The sequence below is a fragment of the Amphiprion ocellaris genome, unplaced genomic scaffold, assembly GCF_022539595.1.
Source record: "Amphiprion ocellaris isolate individual 3 ecotype Okinawa unplaced genomic scaffold, ASM2253959v1 Aocel_unscaffolded287, whole genome shotgun sequence".
Taxonomy (NCBI): Eukaryota; Metazoa; Chordata; class Actinopteri; family Pomacentridae; genus Amphiprion; species Amphiprion ocellaris.
Genome location: NW_026559463.1, coordinates 20631 through 26491, shown reverse-complemented (window position 1 = coordinate 26491; position 5861 = coordinate 20631). Strand labels below are relative to the sequence as shown.

At 38.6% G+C, this 5861-nt stretch overlaps 2 long non-coding RNA genes across 3 annotated transcripts; one reads left to right on the top strand and one right to left on the bottom strand.

Annotated features, from left to right (window-relative positions):
- Positions 1–538: 538 nt before the first annotated feature.
- Positions 539–4433, top strand: LOC129348490 (uncharacterized). Of its 2 annotated transcripts, XR_008601021.1 has the most exons (3): positions 539–3730; positions 3816–3927; positions 4011–4433. It is a non-coding gene; the product is annotated as an uncharacterized LOC129348490 (long non-coding RNA). The 2 variants fall into 2 exon arrangements; XR_008601022.1 differs by having other exon boundaries at positions 3816–4433.
- Position 4434: 1 nt separating this feature from the next.
- LOC129348489 (uncharacterized) lies at positions 4435–5171 on the bottom strand. The gene is made up of 3 exons (XR_008601020.1): positions 5045–5171; positions 4911–4973; positions 4435–4798 (listed from the first exon to the last, which is right to left on the bottom strand). It is a non-coding gene; the product is annotated as an uncharacterized LOC129348489 (long non-coding RNA).
- Positions 5172–5861: the final 690 nt, after the last annotated feature.

Here is a 5861-nt window from a genome sequence, read left to right as displayed (position 1 = left end):
ATTCCTGTCAACTCACAGTCGACACAAACACAGTAAACACAAAACTCAAATTGTCTGAAAACAACAGGAAGTTGACACGTGTGGAAGAGGATCAGTCGTATCCTGATCATCCAGACAGGTTTGACTGGCCTCAGCTGCTGTGTGAAACTGGTCTGACTGGTGGCTGTTACTGGGAGGTGGAGTGGAGAGGAGATGTTCATATATCAGTGAGTTACAGAGGAATCAGAAGGAAAGGACGCAGTGATGACTGTAGGTTTGGATATAATGATCAGTCCTGGAGTCTGGTCTGCTCTGATGATGATGGTTACTATGTCAGACACAATAAGAGACAAACATCCATCAGTTCCTCCTCAGTCTCTAACAGAGTTTCAGTTTATGTGGACGTTCCTGCTGGAACTCTGTCCTTCTACAGAGTCTCCTCTGACTCTCTGATCCACCTCCACACCTTCAACACCACATTCACTCAACCTCTCTATCCTGGATTTTGGGTCTTCAGGTCTGGTTCCTCAGTGTTTCTGTGCTGAGTTGAGTCTCCAGAGTCTCCTCCTGGTAGAGAAACAGTGTTGAACAGATAGTTGAGTCTCTCCATGACTCTGTCCCTCAGAAACATGTTTCCACATTCATGGATTAAATGTGTTTCTTTGTGAAATCCTTGTAAATGATTCCTTGTAAACTTGTTCCTCTTCAAAGATGGAAGTTGTGATTATTCCAGGAGCCAAATGTGGTGTTTGCGTCTTTTTCCGGTCAAATGTTGAGAGTGAAAATCAGGATGTGGTGTTTCCTCTGATGCTCACTTGAACTAAAAGCATTTGAGCTGTCTTATTGATTGAGACAATTCAATTCTATAAATGTTATTCTTGGCCATTGAAGGAGGTTTTCTGCACATTTTGGTGTATTTTAACCCTTCGATGGTCTAAATTCTTTGAATAGACCTTGTGCTGTAATCAATGTCTAACTTAGTTTTTATTTTCATTGCAGTGGTTGATTTTTCCTGAACAAGATCAATGATTTTTTAATACGTCTTTCTCCTATTTTCTTTGGTCTACCTGTGGGTTTTAAACTATTATAACTTTCTTTTTTATTCAATAAATTACTAATAACACACTTTGATCTTCTTATTTGTTGATAAGTGGAATATAATTTTCCGTGTTGAATAATCACAGCTTTTTCTTCTTCAGACAAGGTTTATCCTCTTCCATGGCAACAATTAATTGTAGAAATGAAAATAGAAAAAATATCTTTTGTAAAGCAGTAAAACTAATGTTTTTATTTTTGTTCTTATCTTTCTGTCACCATTTTTGATTGTATTTAATTAAATTAAGCCTTAAAAATGTATAAATATAAAGAACTATAAAGACTAGAACAAAAACTACATATTTTTAGTAGTGAAAAGACTCAGAAACAAAACTTGAAAATATATGATATTCTGTATTTTAATTTATATCTGTTCTTATTATTACAGTCAGTGACCGAGTAAAACGTGAACAATATAAAGTTATGAACTTTAACTTCTGTCAAACTGATTTTTCTCTGAACAATCAAAAATAAAGTGTGATTCCAAAGTGTGACGGTTAGATCAACATAAACTACTAATATCCTGTTTAACTGCTATAGAACCATCAGAGCAGCAGATTCTAAAGTCTGGTCCAGATAAGGAGCTCTACAGTGAGGCTGACCGTCCATCATAGCTGTCTAACCTGGACGCTCACATCTCTGGAACTGTTGGAGCTCATTTTTAATCAGGTTCATCTGGATAAACTCACCACAGATTTGATGTTTTTAGAACGACTTTCTCACCTGAAATCATCTGAAAACTACATTTTGTGTCACAATAACAGTAGTATTCCCAAAATACTTGTGTTTCCTCTGAAAGTTTCCTCCTGGGTCTTTGCTGCTGGTCTAAATGCATTGTGGGTTATTTGGCTCCAAGTCCACACCAGTCTGGTCTGATGATCCTCCATAATGTGGGCGGAGCCAGAACACATCCAGGTATTTCATCTGTTCTTGATCAGATGCTACTTTGAACTGGATCAGTACTTGGTCTCTGACTGATGACGTTTTAGAAGAACACCAGAACTCAAGTACAGACCAGTACGGTCTAGTCCTGATTGATGAGCCAAAACACCAGCAGAGCATTCTGGGATTTGTAGTAATAACAGTACATGTGCTCTATAATACCAGCTCTAGTAGTCATCTGGTTTTGCATCACGGTCCAAATATAATTACATTGCAGGCCAGAGTTTGACACCTATGATTTAGAGCATTTTCTTCATGGTATAAACCTGACATTGTGTTGCAGGAGACGCTGCTATTGGAGAGGCTGTCATTGGCTTTTTTCTCTCTACATGCATGGAAAAGCTGCAGTCAGGGTTTGTGTCTTGTGTCTGTGGCTTCCTCACAAATGTTGACTTTATTTTAGGTGACAGGAAAGATTTTTGAACACCATGTTTCTATGATGTGTTGATCCATCACTGTGCTAACAATGCAGTCTGACAACTATTCCCTCACATTCACACCTAGAGGCAGTGAAGACTCACTAATATTAACCTGCATGTTATTGTGTTGTGGGAGGAAGCCTGTTGTTTATTGTTTGTGTGTTTTTTATGTCTTCAGCAGCACACGCCAGCATTCCAAGGCTTTTTGAAGGAGATCCTGAGCATTTAGTCCCCTCAGCCTCTCACTTTGTTGTGGAAAGTGATGTGTTCCTCATGCAGGGAGAATGTTAGGCCACTCCTTTCTTCATGTGTCTTCAGGACTCAGCCCTGCTGTTGTTCATGTTCTGCTCCCTGGAAGTCCTGAAACTGCAGCTGCTACACTGGAGGACTGTCCAGACCTGGACATCAGAGGAACAATCACACTCTATGATCATTTAAACAATAACCTGTTTCCTTCCATGTTCTATTTATTCCACAGTGGGGCACCTTTTTATTCTATATCCAGTGTCCTTGAGGGCAATTTTCTCTCTGTCTCCGCCCTCTTTCAGTCACATGCTATTTGATTTCCTCATTCATTCATTCATTCATTCATTCATTCATTCATTCATTCATTCATTCATTCATTCATTCAGCAGGTGAGTTTTGGCGTAGTCTAGTTCTGCCGTCTATAAATGTCATGTCCTTTTATTAACGATCCAGTGGATGAAGGAGCAGCATTACTGCACAGAGAATTAAATATTCATAGATGTTCTCACATTTCCTGACAATTATCTTTTTGAACGGTACCGTTTCACCTCACAGTCCATAATCTACATCCAACCTAATCCATCCTTACATTTACAACATCACCAACCTCAGTCATTCTCTCACATCCCAGCAGATGTTGTGTGTTGCACTGCAGTTCTTTGCAAATGGAAGTTTTTTATATAATGTCAGAGATGCAGAACACTTCAGTCAGACAACTGTATGCAGGACGGTCAGAAAAGTGTGTCTGGCCCTGAAATGACTTTTACCATCTTTGTGGTTTTCCCTGGAAATAAACCTGTCAGAGCCATCAAGGAGGAGTTCCACAGGACTGCAGGTGAATGATGTAGAGATCTGTTCAATTCATTTAAATCATATTCTGTTAATGACATTGTGCTGCAACCTCAGACTGGGATTAGTAATTTTAATTTCTTTTAGGATTTCTCAGTGTGATTGGCTGCATAGATGGAACACACATCCCCATCACAGCTCCCTCACATAATGAAGCTGATTATGTGAACAGGAAGTCCATTCACAGCATAAATGTGCAGGTAGGTTACAGGTAGATTGACTATGGTTTCAAAATGTTAAAGACTGCATCATAGTTCAACATCAGTCATTCTCTGCACTGTCAAGATCATATGTGATGCTGCACACATCATTTCTAATGTGGAGGCCAAGTGGTCTGGGTCTGTTCATGACTGGAGGATTTATCATGAGTCTAACCTGAGCAACAGACTGCAACGTGGTAAACAGCCTAAAGATTTTCACAATATAATTCACTTGTCTCCCTCCTTTAATATACTCTAATGTATCCACTATACATTACAGGAGAGTTTGATGGCCTTCTGCTGGGTGACAGGGGTTACCATGCCAACCCAGGCTGATGACCTCATACCCTGACCCTGAACCAGGCCCCCAACAGAACTTCAACCAGGCTCACTGCAGGATGAGAGCCTGGGTGGAGATGACCATAGACCTGCTGAAAGCCTGTTTCCAGTGTCTACATCACCTCAGGGTGACTCCTGAGAGGCCTGTGATATTATTGTGGCATGTGTTGTTCTTCATAATATTAGCACTATTAGAGGAGAGCAACACTCTGCCCTACAAACTGAAGACCCAGATGATGACCTCATCCACCTGCCAGCTGTCCAGGACAGCAGAGCAGTCAGAGACACCATATGCAATAATCACTGCAGAGTTTAAGTCACCATCATCACCACCACACCAAATAAAGACATGATACACATTTCATTTGATCTTCTTTATTTCCTACAAATAAAAGAGCTGGTTTAGTTCATGTTCCAGTAGTTAACATAATTCACCTGTGACCTGCATCCACCTCTAACTTGTGCTCCAGTATTTCAGTTTCCAGATCTGCCTTCTTAATCTGGTGGTCCAAGTACTGCATTTCTTTATCTGTTTTTTGTATTTTTCTCAGCAAGTAGATTTTGTATATTTGTTTTACTGATAACTGGGAATACATAAAGGACATTAAATTATACGGTTGCACATGAATTCCACAGAATGAACCTCTGGTGTTTACTGAACATCCATCTCACTGTGTCAATCTGTGCAGTGGAAGTTGAGGAAGCATCCTGCTGCTGTCCAGCCATGCTCTGTTAAAAAGGATGACAATGTGCAATACTTCAGTGTAGGCTAAATGTCACACTCTATATTCCACCAGAATGTTCAGAAATGTGAATGGGAAGAGAACTATCAGTAACATACCTCTAGATGCCTTTCTGGATCCCCCTCTGTAAAGGCAGCAGACACAGTTTCATCCTCTTCATCCTAGATGAGTGATATGTTTCAGTGGACTTAAACTACCATCTGGCTAAATCTCTGGAGTATTGTCTACTTACAGTTACAAGGTCTGTTGTGGTGTGAAGGGGCTCCACCAGGCAGATAGTACCATCAGAATCTGTTGGACCAAAAGAAAAAAGACCCAAAAGAGAAATAAATATTTGTATGACTATGCTTTAAAAAAAACTATATATATCTATATATATATATATATATATATATATATATATATATATGTATGTATGTATGTATGTATATATATATATATATATATATGTGTGTGTGTCTATCTATCTATCTATCTATCTATCTATCTATCTATCTATCTATCTATCTATCTATCTATCTATCTATCTATATATATATATATATATATATATGTATGTATGTATGTATATATATATAAAAAATAAAAAAATATATGTATGTATCTATATATATATATATGTGTGTGTGTGTGTGTGTGTGTGTGTGTGTGTGTGTATGTGTGTATATCTATCTATCTCTCTCTCTCTATATACACACACACACACACACACACACACACACACACACACACACCCAATGACAAGCTCGGGTATCACCTAAAATGCATGTTATTAACAGAATTTAAATGCAAATGCTAAATGACAGTTTTATACAACTCTATATTCATTGTTAAAGCTAGCTTGAGTAGTTATTCTGCTAAATTGACATGTAGCCATTAAATTATTCACTAGTGGCATTTCGGTAATTAGTTTGTGGTTAGAAAACACATGAAATACTAGAAAAGCACTCAGAGAGCGTAGTACTCCTCCAAGGCTATTCATTCCCCCATATGGCATTGTCAGTCGTTGTAGTAGAAGTAGTTGTAGTCGTAGAAATAGTTGTAGTAGT